This window comes from Nycticebus coucang, chromosome 11, assembly GCF_027406575.1.
Source record: "Nycticebus coucang isolate mNycCou1 chromosome 11, mNycCou1.pri, whole genome shotgun sequence".
NCBI lineage: Eukaryota > Metazoa > Chordata > Mammalia > Primates > Lorisidae > Nycticebus > Nycticebus coucang.
Window position 1 is genome coordinate 60,710,833 of NC_069790.1, and position 14,827 is coordinate 60,725,659.

At 39.1% G+C, this 14,827-nt stretch overlaps 2 non-coding genes across 2 annotated transcripts; both read right to left on the reverse strand.

Moving 5' to 3' along the window:
- Positions 1-1,401: 1,401 nt before the first annotated feature.
- Positions 1,402-1,537, reverse strand: LOC128560448 (U4 spliceosomal RNA). The gene has a single exon (XR_008372954.1). It is a non-coding gene; the product is annotated as a U4 spliceosomal RNA (small nuclear RNA).
- An 11,673-nt stretch (positions 1,538-13,210) lies between these two features.
- LOC128560500 (U6 spliceosomal RNA) lies at positions 13,211-13,317 on the reverse strand. Its single transcript, XR_008372998.1, has one exon. It is a non-coding gene; the product is annotated as a U6 spliceosomal RNA (small nuclear RNA).
- Between the last annotated feature and the right edge of the window lie 1,510 nt (positions 13,318-14,827).

Here is a 14,827-nt window from a genome sequence, read left to right on the forward strand (position 1 = left end):
CCGGAAAAAATCCCCTATAGCTAAGGCAGTTCTTAGTAATAAAAACAAAGCTGGGGGCATCAGCATACCAGATTTTAGTCTGTACTACAAAGCCATAGTGGTCAAGACAGCATGGTACTGGCACAAAAACAGTAGCAACAATATTTTACCCTAATTAGATAATGTATATAAACCAGAGACTCTTCACCAATGAGTAATTGATCATTATTAGTATTCGAGTAGTAGGATCAAGTGATCAATGGGTTTAATAGAAGCTAAATGCAATTATTATGTTATTTCAAGCTGCTCTGTCTTTTTAAAAATAGAGAAATCATTTACATGGAGGGAGATGCATAGATCTTAAGTGTACTATTTGACCAATTTTGACACCTACAAAATCTACACCCTTGTTAAGATATTGAACAGAGTATCATGGCAGAAAGTTCTCTCAGCCCCTTCCCAGTCATCCTTCACCATTCTGCCAAGAAGCCATTGCTCTGATGTCTGTAACTATGGCTTTCTACATTGTATTCATCTCTGGTCACCTCCACTTGGCTTTCATAGACCTTGCCCATACTAAATCTACTGAGAACCCTGCAGACCAGCAGCAGGCCAGTATGATATGCTGCAGCATAATTTGGCCAACTTTCACAGCATAATTTAGGAAGTTATGAACATATGCTGTGCAGACTGTCATATCCCCTTCTTTGTGGTCATAAACAAACTGACAATTGATATCTTTGTTGGTTACATGAAGTAGCATCCTGTATTTGGGTTTGTTCTATTTTTTCATGGATTAATTTTCATTTTCTTTTTAGAGATGAGGTCTGCCTATGTTGTCCTGGTCTGTCTCAAACTCTTGGAGTGAAGTGATCTTCCAATGTCAGCCTCCGAACCCACATAGCTGGGACTGTAGGCATGCACCACCACACATGGTTTGGATTACCCATTCTTGAATTTCTTCTGATACAAAGTTCATGTATATAGCAAAATCTTTCACTCAGTATCATGTTTCTGAGGTTCTTCCTTGTATCAGTAGTTCGTTCCTTTTTATTGATAAATTAATTGTGTTCCATTGTATGACCTTTGCAGTTTGTTTATCCATTCTCCTCTTGATGAATACTTATGTTGGTTCCAGTTGAAGGCTCTCAAGAATAAAGCCGCTATGAATATTTGCATACAGGTTTTTGTGTAGTTATCTTTTCATTTCACTTGGGTTTATGTTTAGGGGTGGGGTTGCTAAATTGGATGGTAAGTGTATGTTTAACTTTATAAGAAACTGCCAAATACTTTTCCAGAGTGATTATATGATTTTATACTTCAATATACAAGAAGCACTAGATAACAATTATGAATTTTTATTCTCTTTAGTTTTAGCCATTGTAGTGCGAGTATAGTATCTCGTTGCAGTTTAAAATTGCATTTTTATGAAACCTTAATGAAATTGAGCATTTTTCTTTTTTTTTATTATTTTTTTTGAAATTGAGCATTTTTCAATTAGCAATAATCGCACCTCGGATAAACCTCATTGGCTACGATACTGCCACAGCACAAAGCTGAAACTGAGCATTTTTCAAATGCTTATTTTATTTTATTTTAATGAAATTTAAATGAATAAATAAAATTTTAAATAAATTTATAAGTTTTATTAATTTATTTAATAAATCAATTAAAACATCATTATAAAATACTTTATTATTTTATAATTATTAAATTGTTAAATATATTATAATTATTACAAATAATTTATTAAATAAATTAATAAAATTAAATAAATTTTATTTATTTTTATTATATATTAAAACATCATTAAGCTGTACATATTACTGATACATGCTAAGTGCTTAAAACATCATTTAATTTAATTTATTTATTAGAATATTATTAATTGTAGGTATTGTTGATATATTCTAAGTGCAAGTGTTTGCCAAGATATATTTGTTGCAAACATACTCTTCCAGGCTATGGTATATTTTTTTCATTCTCTTAACAGTGTCTTTTGTAAGTTTTTAATTTGGATGAAGTCCATTCTACCACTTTTTTTTTCTTTTTGTGGTTAGTGCTTTCTATATTGCCCATAGGATATCTTTGCCTACTCCAAGGCTGTAAAGATATTTTTCTATCATTTCTTCTAGAAACTTCACAGCAGCAGTTCTCAACCTGCTGCTGCAACCCCTTTGTAACAATGAAAATACATCCTGCATATCAGATATTTACATTACGATTCATAACAGTAGCAAAATTACAGTTATGAAGTAGCAATGAAAATACTTTTATGGTTGGGGGTCACAACATGAGGAACTGTGTTAAAGAGTCGCAGCATTAGGAGACATTAGGAAAGTTGAGAACCACTGCTTTACAGTTTTATGTTTAAGCCTATAATTCATCTTAAATTAATTTTGTATATGGTGTGAGGTATCAATGGAGGTTCGTTTTTCCTCATATGAATATTGAGTTGTTCCAGCACTATCTCATGGAATGACTTTGTTCAAGATTAATTTCACTCAAATCATGTCAAGAAACAGGAAATATGGACCACCAGCAAAGTAAACACCCAGAAGCTAAAGGTAAAATCTTAGCTTCCACAATGGTGCAAAAGATAAAACTACACAGCACACTTTCACAAAATAAGATGAATAGAACTCCACAACACTTATCAAGTCTCTCAATAAATATCAATGGATTGAATTCACCATTGAATAGGCACAGGCTGGCTGATTAGATAAAAAAAGTACAACGCATCCATATGCTGTCTCCAGGAGACACACCTAGCCTTGAAGGACAAATCAAGACTAGTGTTAAGGGATGGAAAACAGTATTTAAAGAAAATGAAATCAGAAGAAAGGAGGGGTTGCAATCCAAGTTTCAGATACAAGTGCGTTTGAAGCAACTAAAGTTAAGAAATACAAAGATGGACACTTTATACTGGTCAAAGGAACAACACAATAAGAAGACATTTCAATTTTATTTTATTTTATTTATTTATTTATTTATTGACATTCCAATTTTAAATATTTATGCACCCAACATAAATTCTCCAAGATTTATGAAACAGACCTTGATGGGTCTGAGCAATATGATATCTCATAAAACCATAGTAGCCAGGGACTTCAAAACCCCTCTGACAGAACTGTATAGATCCTCTAAACAGAAACTAAACAAAGATACAAAAGAGTTAAATGTGACCATAGGACAAATGGGGGGGAAAGACATATATAGAACACACCATCCCAAAGCTAAAGAATATACATTTCTTTTTACTCATCAGCCCATGGTACATACTCCAAAATAGACCACATCCTAAGATACATATCAACCCTCAACAAAATGAAAATAGAAATTATACCTTGTATCCTCTCAAACCACAAGGCAATAAAGGCAGAACTCAACTCCAACAAAAACATTCATCCCCACACAAAGACATAGAAATTAAACAGCCTTATACTGAATGATAGTTGGGTACAGAAAGAGATAAAAGAAGAAATTATTAAATTCCTTTAACATAACAACAATAAAAAAAAAGTTACCAAAACCTGTGGGATACAGCAAAAGCACTCTTAAGAAGGAAATCTATCACATTCGATGACTATGTTTCAAAAACAGAAAGAGAGTACACCAACAAACTCATGAACCATCTTATGGAACTGGAAAAAGAAGAACAAATTAATCCCAAATCCAGAAGAAGAAAAGAAATAACCAAAATTAAATCAGAGATTAATGAAATTGAAAACAAAAGAATCATTCAGAAAATTCATGAAACAAAGGTTGGTTTTTCAAAAATAAATAAATAAATAAATAAAATCGATAAACCTTTGGCCAGATTAAATAGAAACAGAAGAGTAAAATCTCTAATAACCTCAATTAGAAATGATAAAGGGGAAATAACAACAGATGCCACAGAGATACAAGAGATCATCTCTGAGAACTACAAGAAACTCTAAGCCCAGAAATTTTACACTGTAGAGGAAATGGAGCAATACCTGGAATTGCGCCCTCTCCCTAGATTGAACCAAGAATAGAACTCTTGAAAAGAGCAATTTCAAGCCCTGAAATAAAATAAACAATAAAAAATCGGCCCTTCAGACCCCCTAAAATGCCCTGGTCCAGATGGCTTCACACCAGAATACTATCAAACTTTCAAAGAAGAGCTTATACACATACTGCAGAAATTGTTCCAAAAAATTGAGAAGGAAGGAACCTTACCAAACACATTCTATGAAGCAAACATCACTGTGATATGAAAACCAGGAAAAGACTCAACTAAAAAGGAGAACTACAGACCACTTTCAGTAGTAAATATAGATACAAAATTCTCAATAAAATCCTGGCCAATAGATTATAGCTGCACATTTAAAAAATCATTCATCATGATCAAGTAGATTTCATCCCAGGGATGCACAGCTGGTTTAACATACACAAGTCCAGGGGGGTGGAGACAAGATGGCTGACTGAAGCCAGCTTTCCACAGAGGCTCCCGTCCGCAAGGAGAGTTAAAGGACACAAATTTAGCAAGTAACCAGGAGGATTAGAGCTGTACCAAGAGAGAAGGTTGAAGAACGCACATCACCCTGATTAGGCAAGCTGCAACCCCAAGGATACAAACAAAAGATACAAAATCCATCACCAAGCGGATGGGAGTCCCCTCCCCCATGAGAATGGCTCACAGTACCCCATAAACAAACAAGCAGAGTTCAAAAATACTCCCACTATATACCATAGGTCCTCTAAAATACTCCCTTCAAAATACTCCCACTACATACTATAAAAAATACTCCCACTATATACCATAGGTCCTTCAAAAATATTCCCACTATATACGATAGGTCTTCTAAAAACTGGACCTACTTCCCCTACTAGGGTGCCATGGCACTCTCCTGCCATGCATAAAACCATATAAAACTGTACATATTCTCTACCTACAATTCTGAGCTCCCAGAACTCCCCTCCACTCTCACTCTGAGGTCTGGAAGACTGTCCCCCAGGAGTCCAGATTCTTGGGTATTATCTCAAGAGGTGCAGACAGGGCATGGACTGCTGCTGGCCAGTGCTGATTCTGCGCCATGGGAGTGAGGAGAGGACGGTCAGCTGAGAGGGAACCACACCAGAGCAGTGGTGCCCCAAGGTGCAGAGCAGCAGCCGTTTTTGGCAACAATAGGGCTCACCCCTGGATATTCAGGAGTCACACCCCCTGTCTTTCTGGGCAAACAGAGGAGGCCAGGCATCTTCTCTGGTGGCAGCCACTTGCAGAAAAGATCTGGGACAGAAACGCAGGCCCCGTGAGTAAAGGATCTGCCTGAGGTGGTACTGGCCTGGGTGGAGCATGGGAACTAGAAAATGCATGTGCAGTGCTGGCAGACTCCCAGGGCAGGGCTAACCCAGAGGACCGCTTTACTGAGCCTAAGATGCACCCAGCCCCCAGGGGATCATCAGCCTAGACAAAGGAGGGCAGGAGGCTAGAATTGACAGTTAACCGTGCTGCTAATACAAACCTGCAGCAGCAAAGACAGGGCCTGAGGCACAGGTTCTGTGAACTCAAAACAGTTTCTCTTCTGCCGGGGAATTTAGCCAGGACAGAAACAAATTCCGCAAAGTTGTTCTGCTCTGTCAGTAACACCAATCAGGGTGGGGCCTGAACCGAGTGAACAGCCCCAGCCTCCATGAAGCGCCCAAGGTTGTCAGGCCTCACTCCCCCCCTGCCAAACAGTGGCAGAGAGCAGCAGCCTGGCTGAGGAGACATAGACATCCCTGTGATTGAGGCAGGTGCAAACCCCCTGGAGTATCTGCTCATTGGAGGCAACTGGGTCATAGCCCTGCGGTGTTATTAGTGACTGGGTGTGACAGAGGTGCAAGGTGAGAAAGGAGGCATCAACCTTCCCAGACTAATCTATTTGCTGGGTGGGTCCTCCTGACCTCACAGAGCACTGGAGCAAGTCATATTTGAGTTGAGTTGTCAGCAGACCCCTGTGATCTAGTTGCCAGAGACCTTTTAAACTCTCCCACCTAAGACAGGTGGTGACTGAGACAATTGATTTGGACCTCGTGAACTGGGCCAATCGCCTGAGAACTATCCAAATGGTACCCTGGGTGTGTGGTTGTAGGAAGGTTTGATCTTCCTTTTTCAATTGTAGCCGGTGGGGGGCAGGGTGACTTAATTGCTAGTATTTCCCCACAGCTGAGACTTCAACCCAGAGTAACTGATTCACTAGGATTGGACAGAGACCAACTGAAATTAAGAAAGAGCCACTTAGCCCCACCACACCAAGCAGGTCCCTAGTTTCTCAGGCCATAGTACTGTAAAGATCCTTGGCAAAGCTCCAGGGGAAAAAGTACAGACACCAGTCCCAGCTTTTGGGCAAAGGGCTGGTTAATCACTACTCCTGGAGCCCCAAACACAACTTTTCTTGATCCACTCGTGTAGTCAAAGGGTGTAAAATAATCATGGGGCATAATCAGCGGAAAAACACTGGTAACATGAATAACCAGAGTAGATCAACCCCCACAAGTAAAGATATGGCAGATGTAACTGAAGATCCCATTCATAAACAGATGGCTGAGATGTCAGAAATTAGTTCAGAGTTTGGATTGCAAACAAGATTAAAAGAATGGAGGAAAAGTGGGAATTGGAAATTAGAGGAGAAAGTCAAAAGTTGTCTCAGGAATTCAACGAATTTAAAGACAAGATCGCCAAAGATTTTGACACATTGAAGCAAGAATTTGCAGTCCTCAGAGATCTGAAAAATACAGTAGAATCCCTCAGTAACAGAGTGGAGCAGGCAGAAGAAAGGATTTCTGACATTGAAGACAAGGCGTTTGAATGTTCCCAAACTCTCAAAGAAGAAGAGAAAAGGAGAGCAAAAACGGATCATTCTCTCAGAAAGCTCTGGGATAATTCAAAGAAGGCTAATATGCGCCTCATGGGAATTCCTGAAAGCGATGAAGTGGCTTCGCAAGGCACAGAGGCCCTTCTCCATGAAATTATGAAAGAGAATTTTGCAGACATGCCAAGAGATCCTAAAATTCAGATAGCAGGCAGTTTCAGAACCCCAGTTGACTCAACCCGAATAAGGCATCCCTTATTAACTTCACTAATTAAGTTCACTGAAGTTAATATGAAGGAGAAAATTCTGAAAGCAGCCAGATGTAAGAAAACCCTAACCTACAAAGGGAAGAATATTAGAATGATTATAGATCTCTCCACTGAAACCTTCCAAGCCAGAAGAGGGTGGTCATCGACTTTTAATCTCCTAAAGCAAAATAACTTTCAACCCTGGATCCTGTATACAGCTAAACTGAGTTTCATTTATGATGGAGAAATTAAATACTTTAATGACATTCATATGTTGAAGAAATTTGCCATAACCAAACCAGCTCTTCAGGATATTCTCAGACCTATCCTCCATAATGACCAGCCCAATCCTCTACCACAAAAGTAAACTCACTCAGAAACTTTTGATCAAACTCCAACTTCCACACTGGTAAAAGGATTAAAAATGTCCACTGGACTTTTGAAAAACTCGATACTCAAAATTTTACCAGACTTATCAATATTCTCCATTAATGTGAATGGCTTAAACTGTCCTCTAAAGAGGCACAGGTTGGCTGACTGGATCCAAAAACTCAAGCCAGATATTTGCCGCATAAGAGAATCTCATCTTACCTTAAAAGATAAATATAGACTCAGGGTGAGAGGATGGTCATCCATATTTCAGGCAAATGGAAATCAGAAAAAAGCAGGTGTTGCAATTCTATTTGCAGATACAATAGGCTTTAAACCAACAAAAGTAAGGAAGGATAAGAACCAGTGTGATGAAAACGTGTCAAATGATCTATAAAACCAGTGTATGGTGCCCCATGATCGCATTAATGTACACAGCTATGATTTAATAAAAAAAAAAAAAAAAGAATGGTCACTTCATATTTGTTAAGGGTAATGGGGCTATGCTAACCAGTGTGATGAAATGTGTCAAACGGTCTATAAAATCAGTGTATGGAGCCCCATGATCACATTAATATACACAGCTATTATTTAATAAAAAAAATTAAAAAAAAAAGAATGGTCACTTCATATTTGTTAAGGGTAATACTCAATATGATTAGATTTCAATTATTAATATTTATGAACTCAACCAGAATGTGCCTCAATTTATAAGAGAAACTCCAGCAGACATGAGCAACTAGATTTCCTCCAGCTCCATAATAGTCAGAGATTTCAACACTCCTTTGGCAGTGTTGGATAGATACAATAAAAAGCTGAGCAAAGAAATTTTAGCTTTAAACCTAACCATCCAACATTTGGATTTAGCAGACATCTACAGAACATTTCATCCCAACAAAACTGAATACACATACTTCTCATCAGCCCACGGAACATACTCCAAAATCGATCACATCTTAGGTCACAAGTCTAACCTCAGTAAATTTAAAGCAATAGAAATTATTCCTAGCATATTCTCGGACCACCATGGAATAAAAGTTGAACCCAGTAACAACAGGAATCTGCATACTCATACAAAAACATGGAAGTTAAGTAACCTTATGCTGAATGATAGCTGGGTCATAGATGACTGAAACTGGACCCACACCTTTCACCATTAACAAAGATAGACTCTCACTGGATTAAAGATTTAAACTGAAGACATGAAAACTATAAAAATACTAGAAGAAAGTGCAGGGAAAACTCTTGAAAAAATTGGTCTGGACAAATATTTTATGAGGAGGACCCACCGGGCAATTGAGGCAGCTTCAAAAATACACTACTGGGACCTGACCAAACTAAAATGCTTCTGCATAGCCAAGAACACAGTAAGTAAAGCAAGCAGATAGCCCTCAGAATGGGAGAAGATATTTGCAGGTTATGTCTCTGACAAATGTTTAATAACTAGAATCCACAGAGAACTCAAACATATTAGCAAAAAAAGAACAAGTGATCCCATCTCAGGCTGGGCAAGGGACTTGAAGAAAAACTTCTCTGAAGAAGACATGTGCACGGCCTACAGACATATGAAAAAATGCTCATCATTCTTAATCATCAGAGAAATGCAAATCAAAACTACTTTGAGATATCATCTAACTCCAGTAAGATTAACCCATTTCACAAAATCCCAAGACCAGAGATGTTGGCATGGATGTGGAGAAAAGGGAACACTTCTACACTGCTGGTAGGGATGCAAATTAATACATTCCTTTTGGAAAGATGTTTGGAGAACACTTAGAGATCTAAAAATAGATCTGCCACTCAATCCTATAATTCCTTCACTAGGTATATACCCAGAAGGCCAAAAATCACATTATAACAAAGATAGTTGTACCAGAATGTGTATTGCAGCCCAATTCATAATTGGTAAGTCATGGAAGAAGCCTAAGTGCCCATCAATCCATGAATGGATTAATAAATTGCGGTATATGTATACCATGGAATATTATGCAGCCTTAAATAAAGATGGAGACTTTACCTCTTTCATGTTTACATGGATGGAGCTGGAACATATTCTTCTTAGCAAAGTATCTCAGAAGTGGAAGAAAAAGTATCCAATGTACTCAGCTCTACCATGAAGCTAAATTATAGCTTTCATATGAAGGCTATAACCCAACTATAGCACAAGACTATGGGGAAAGGGCCAAGGAAGGGGAATGGAGGGGGGAGGTTTTGGTGGAGGGAAGGTAATGGGTGGGGTCACATCTATGGTGCATCTTAGAATGGGTACAGGCGAAACTTACTAAACACAGAATACAAATGTCTACATACAGTAACTAAGAAAATGCCATGAAGGCTACGTTGAACAGTTTGATGAGAATATTTCAGATTGTATATGAAACCCGCACATTGTACCCCTTGATTGCACTAATGTACACAGCTATGATTTAACAATAAAAATAAAAAATAAAAAATAAATGGAAGAAAAAGTGTCCAATGTACTCAGCCCTACTATGAAACTAATTTACAGCTTTCATATGAAAGTTATAACCCAGTTATAACCTAAGAATACGGGGAGAGGGCAGAGGGAGGGGAGGGGAGGGGGAAGGATGGGCGGAGGGAGGGTGATTGGTGGGATCACACCTATGGTGCCTCTTACAAGGGTACATGTGAAACTTAGTAAATAAAATATAAATGTCTTAACACAATAACTAAGAAAATGCCAGGAAGGCTATGTTAACCAGTGTGATGAAAATATGTCAAATGGTATACAAATCCAGTGTATGGTGCCCCATGACTGCATTAGTGCACACAGCTATGATTTAATAAAAAAAAAAAATACATGAATCCATAAATGTATATTACCATACCAACAGAAGCAAAAACAAAGACCATATGATCCTCTCAATAGATGCAGAAAAAGCATTTGGTACAATTTAGCATTCTTTTCTAATTAGAACACATAAGAATACAGGCATAAGTGGCAAATTTCTAAAATGGACTGAAGCCATCTATGACAAACCCACAGCTAATATTATACTGAATGGAGTAAAACTGAATGCTTTTCCACTTAGAACTGAAACCAGTCAAGGTTGTTCTCTATCACCACTACTATTCAACATAGTGCTGGAGGTTCTAGCCAATACAAATGGGCAAGAGAAGGAAATAAAGCCCATTTAAATGGGGGCATAGGAGGTCAAACTCTCACTTTTTGCCAAGGATATTATCTTATACTTTGAGAACCCCAAAGACTCAACTACAAGACTCCTGGAAATGATAAAAAAAAAAAAATACAGTAGGCTCGGCTTAGTGCCCATAGCACAGTGGTTATGGTACTAGCCACATACCCCAAGGATGGCAGGTTCGAACTCAGCTTGGGCCAGCTAAACAAACAATGACAACTGCAACAAAAAATAGCTGGGCATTTTGGCGAGTGCCTGTTGTCCCAGCTACTTGGGAGGCTGAGGCAAGAGAATCACTTATGCCCAAGAGTTTGAGGTTGCTGTGAGCTGTGATGCCACAGCACTCTACCAAGGGTGACATGGTGAGACTCTGTCTCAAAAATAATAAAATACAGTAGGCTCAGTGCCTGTAGCTCAGCGGGTAGAGCACCAGCCACATAGACCAAAGGCAGCAGGTTCAAACCCAGGCCAGGCCTGCCAAAGCAACAATGACAACTACAACAACAACAAAAATAGCTGGGTGTTGTGGCAGGTGCATGTAGTCCCAGATACTTAGGAGGCTGAGGCAAGAGAATCACTGAAGCCCAAGAGTTTGAGGTTGCTGTGAGCTGTGATGCCATGGCATTCTACTAAGGGCAACATAGTAAGACTCTGTCTCAAAAAAAAAAAAAAAAATTCAGTAACATCTCAGGTTATAAAATCAATGTCCACAAATCTGTAGCTTTTGCATATAACAATAACAACCAAGATGAAAAGCTACACAAGGACACAATTCCCTTCACAGTAGCTTCAAAATAAAAAAAAAAAAAGAAAGAAAAGAAAGAACTAGGAATATATCTAACAAAAGAAGTGAAGGACCTCCACAAAGAAATTTACAAAACCCTAAGAAAAGAAATAGCAGAAGATATTAACAAATGGAAGAACATACCATGCTCATGGCTAGGGAGAATCAACATTGCCAAAATGTCTATACTTCCCAAAGCAATATACAGATGCAATGCAATCCCCATTAAAATACCATCATCAAGTTTTCAAGACTTGAAAATGAAACCAGAATAAAATCCATATAGCCAAGGCAATTCTTAGTAAAAATAAAGCTAGGAGTATCTCCCTATCAGACTTTAGGCTATACTACAAGGCCATAGTGATCAAAACAGCATGGTATTGGCACAAAAATAGAGACAATGATCTTCAGAACTGAATAGAAAAACATGAGATGAAACTAACAAGAACATACACTGAGGAAAAGAATCCCTATTCAATAAATGGTGTTGGGAGATCTGGATAACTACATGTAAAAGACTGAAACTGGGGGCCAGGCACAGTGGCTCATACCTGTAATCTTAGCATTCTGGGAGGCTGAAGTGGGTGGATTGCCTGAGCTCATGGGTTTGAGACCAGCCTGAGCAAAAGGAAGAGCAAGATCCTGTCTCTAAAAGAAATAGCTGGGCGTTGTGGTGGGTGCCTGTAATCCCAGCCACTTGGGAGGCTGAGGCAAGAGAATCGCTTGAGCACAAGCATTTGAGGTTGCTGTGAGCTATGAGGCTATGGCACTCTACCAAGGGTGACAAAGTGAGACACTGTCTCAAAAAAAAAAAAAAAAAAAAAAAAACTAAAACTGGACCCACACCTTATAACAATTGATTCAAGATGGATAAAATATTTAAATCTAAGGCATGAAACAATAAAAATCCTTAACGAAAGTGTGGTGAAAACACTTGATTATATCAGCCTGGGGAAAGATTTTATGAAGAAGACTTCCATGGCAATTGCAACAACAACAAAAATAAACAAATAAGGTTGAAGGTTGTCTATATAGCTAAATAGACAAAGCAAATAGACAACCTTCAGAAAGGTTGGGAAAAGATATTTGTGTATTATGAGTCAAATAAAAGCTTGATAACTAAGATCTAAGAGAACACAAATTATATTTATGCTTTTTTTGTTTGTTTGTTTTTGTAGAGACAGAGTCTCACTTTGTCGCCCTCAGTAGAGTGCCAGGTGTCATGGCTCATAGCAACCTCCAGCTCTTGGGCTTAGGTGATTCTCTTGCTTCAGGCTCCCTAGTAGCTGGGACTACAGGTGCCTGCCACAGTGCCCAGCTATTTTTTTGTTGCAGTTTGGCTGGGGTGGGGTTTGAACCCACCACCCTCGGTATATGGGGCCAGGACCCTACTCACTGAGCCACAGGTGCCACCCGAGAACTCAAATTAATCAACAAAAAAGACCCAACAATCCCATATATCACTGGACAGCAGACATGAATAGAACCTTCTTCTAAAGAAGACAGATGAATGGTTAACAAACATAAGAAAAAATGCTCATCATCTCTAATAATCAGAGAAATGCAAATCAGAACTACCCTGAAATATCACCTGATCCCAGTGAGAATAGCCCACATCACAGTCTCAAAGCTGCAGATGCTGGCATAGATGTGGAGAGAAGGGAGCATTAATACTCTGCTGCTGGGACTGAAAACTAATACAACCTTTTGGAAGGAAGTATGGAGAATCTTCAAAGAATTCAAATTAGACCTCCCATTTGATCCTGCCATCCTATTACTAGGCTCTACACAGAAGAAAAAAAATCTTTTTATCATAAGGACATTTGCACTAGACTGTTTATTTTTTATTTTTTAAATATGGAATGCTTCACAAATTTGCATGTCATCCTTGCACAGGGGCCATGCTAATCTTCTCTGCATTGTTCCAATTTTAGTATATGTGCTGCTAAAGCAAGCACACTAGACTGTTTATTGTAGTTTAATTTACAATCACAAAAATGTGGAAACAACCTAAATGCCCACCAACCCAGGAATGGATTAACAAACTGTGGTATATGTATACCATGGAATACTATTCAGCCATTAAAAAAGATGGCAACTTTACATTTTTTATATTAACCCTGATGGATGTGGAACACATTCTTCTTAGTAAAGCATCACAAGAATGGAGAAACAAGAATCCAATATACTTGGCTAGGTTCCTATAGCTCATTGGGTAGGGCGTTGGCCACATACACCTGGGCTAGTGGGTTTGAACCCAGCCCAGGCCTGCCAAACAACAGTGACAACAACAACAACAACAAAAAATAGCCAGGTGTTGTGACAGGCAACTGTAGTCCCAGTTCCTTGGGAGGCTGAGGAAAGAGAATTACTTAAGCCCAAGAGTTTGAGATTGCTGTGAGCCGTGATGCCATGGCACTTACTGAGGGTGAGATAATGATATTCTGTCTCAAAAAAAAGAATCCAATGTACTCAATTCTAATATGAAGACAGTAGATGAACTAATACAAGGGGAGGAGTAGGGGAATGAGGGAGCAGAGAGCGGAGGAGGGAGGGGAATGGGGGGTTACAGTGTATGGCATTCCGCTTGGGGGTGGGACACAATTACAAGAGGGACTTTACCCAACAAAATATAATCAGTCTAATCAAATTCTTTGTACAAAAAGGAAACATTTGAAAGATTACTGGATAAAAGAAATTAGGAGTCAAAAGGGTACTTGATACACTTGTCATTCTTTGTAATCGTACAGAAAGCATATACAAATGATTGTTAATTTAAAAAAAAATCTTCAGGTAAAGATGGCTGAGTAGAAGTAGCTTTTGCTAGAGGCTCCTGTCCAGAAGGAGAGATATTGGTCTGAAGTGGACTCAGTGAAGCTGAAGGTGAGGAGTTGAGCATGGAATCTCAACACCATCTCTTCTGAGACAAGCTGTGAATCCAAGGAAGAAGAAGAAAGATAACGAAGACCAGGTACAGAGCTCATTGCCAAGAGGATGGGAGACCCCTCTCCCAAGCAAGAGGTCTGTGGAGGGCTTTCTGCAAGTGAGCAGGGAACCAAGGATCTCTCAGACTACCCCACAGGAGAAAGCCACTAAACCACAGTTGTCATCCTCCAGGAAGATCCCACCTCTGAGCCCAGGCACCATCCTGCCTGGTACAAAAGCGAACAAATATTTTCTCTGCAACTGTGAACACACAGGTCACCCTTCCCCCCTATCCTAGCTGCCTGAAGATCTGCTCCCTGCAGAGCCTGGAGTGTTTGGTGAATTTGCTGAAAGTCCCTAGATTGTGTGGGCCACCAAACAACAGTACAGAAACAGTGGCATGTGTGGAAACAGGGGATGCAGGGAGATAGTGGCACCTGCAGAAACAGTGGCCAGGAGAGTCAGTGGATGGCCTGAAACAGTGGTGGGCACAGAGGCAGTGATGCTGCAATTCTAACTTTAGTGGGGAACTTTCCTGATTCC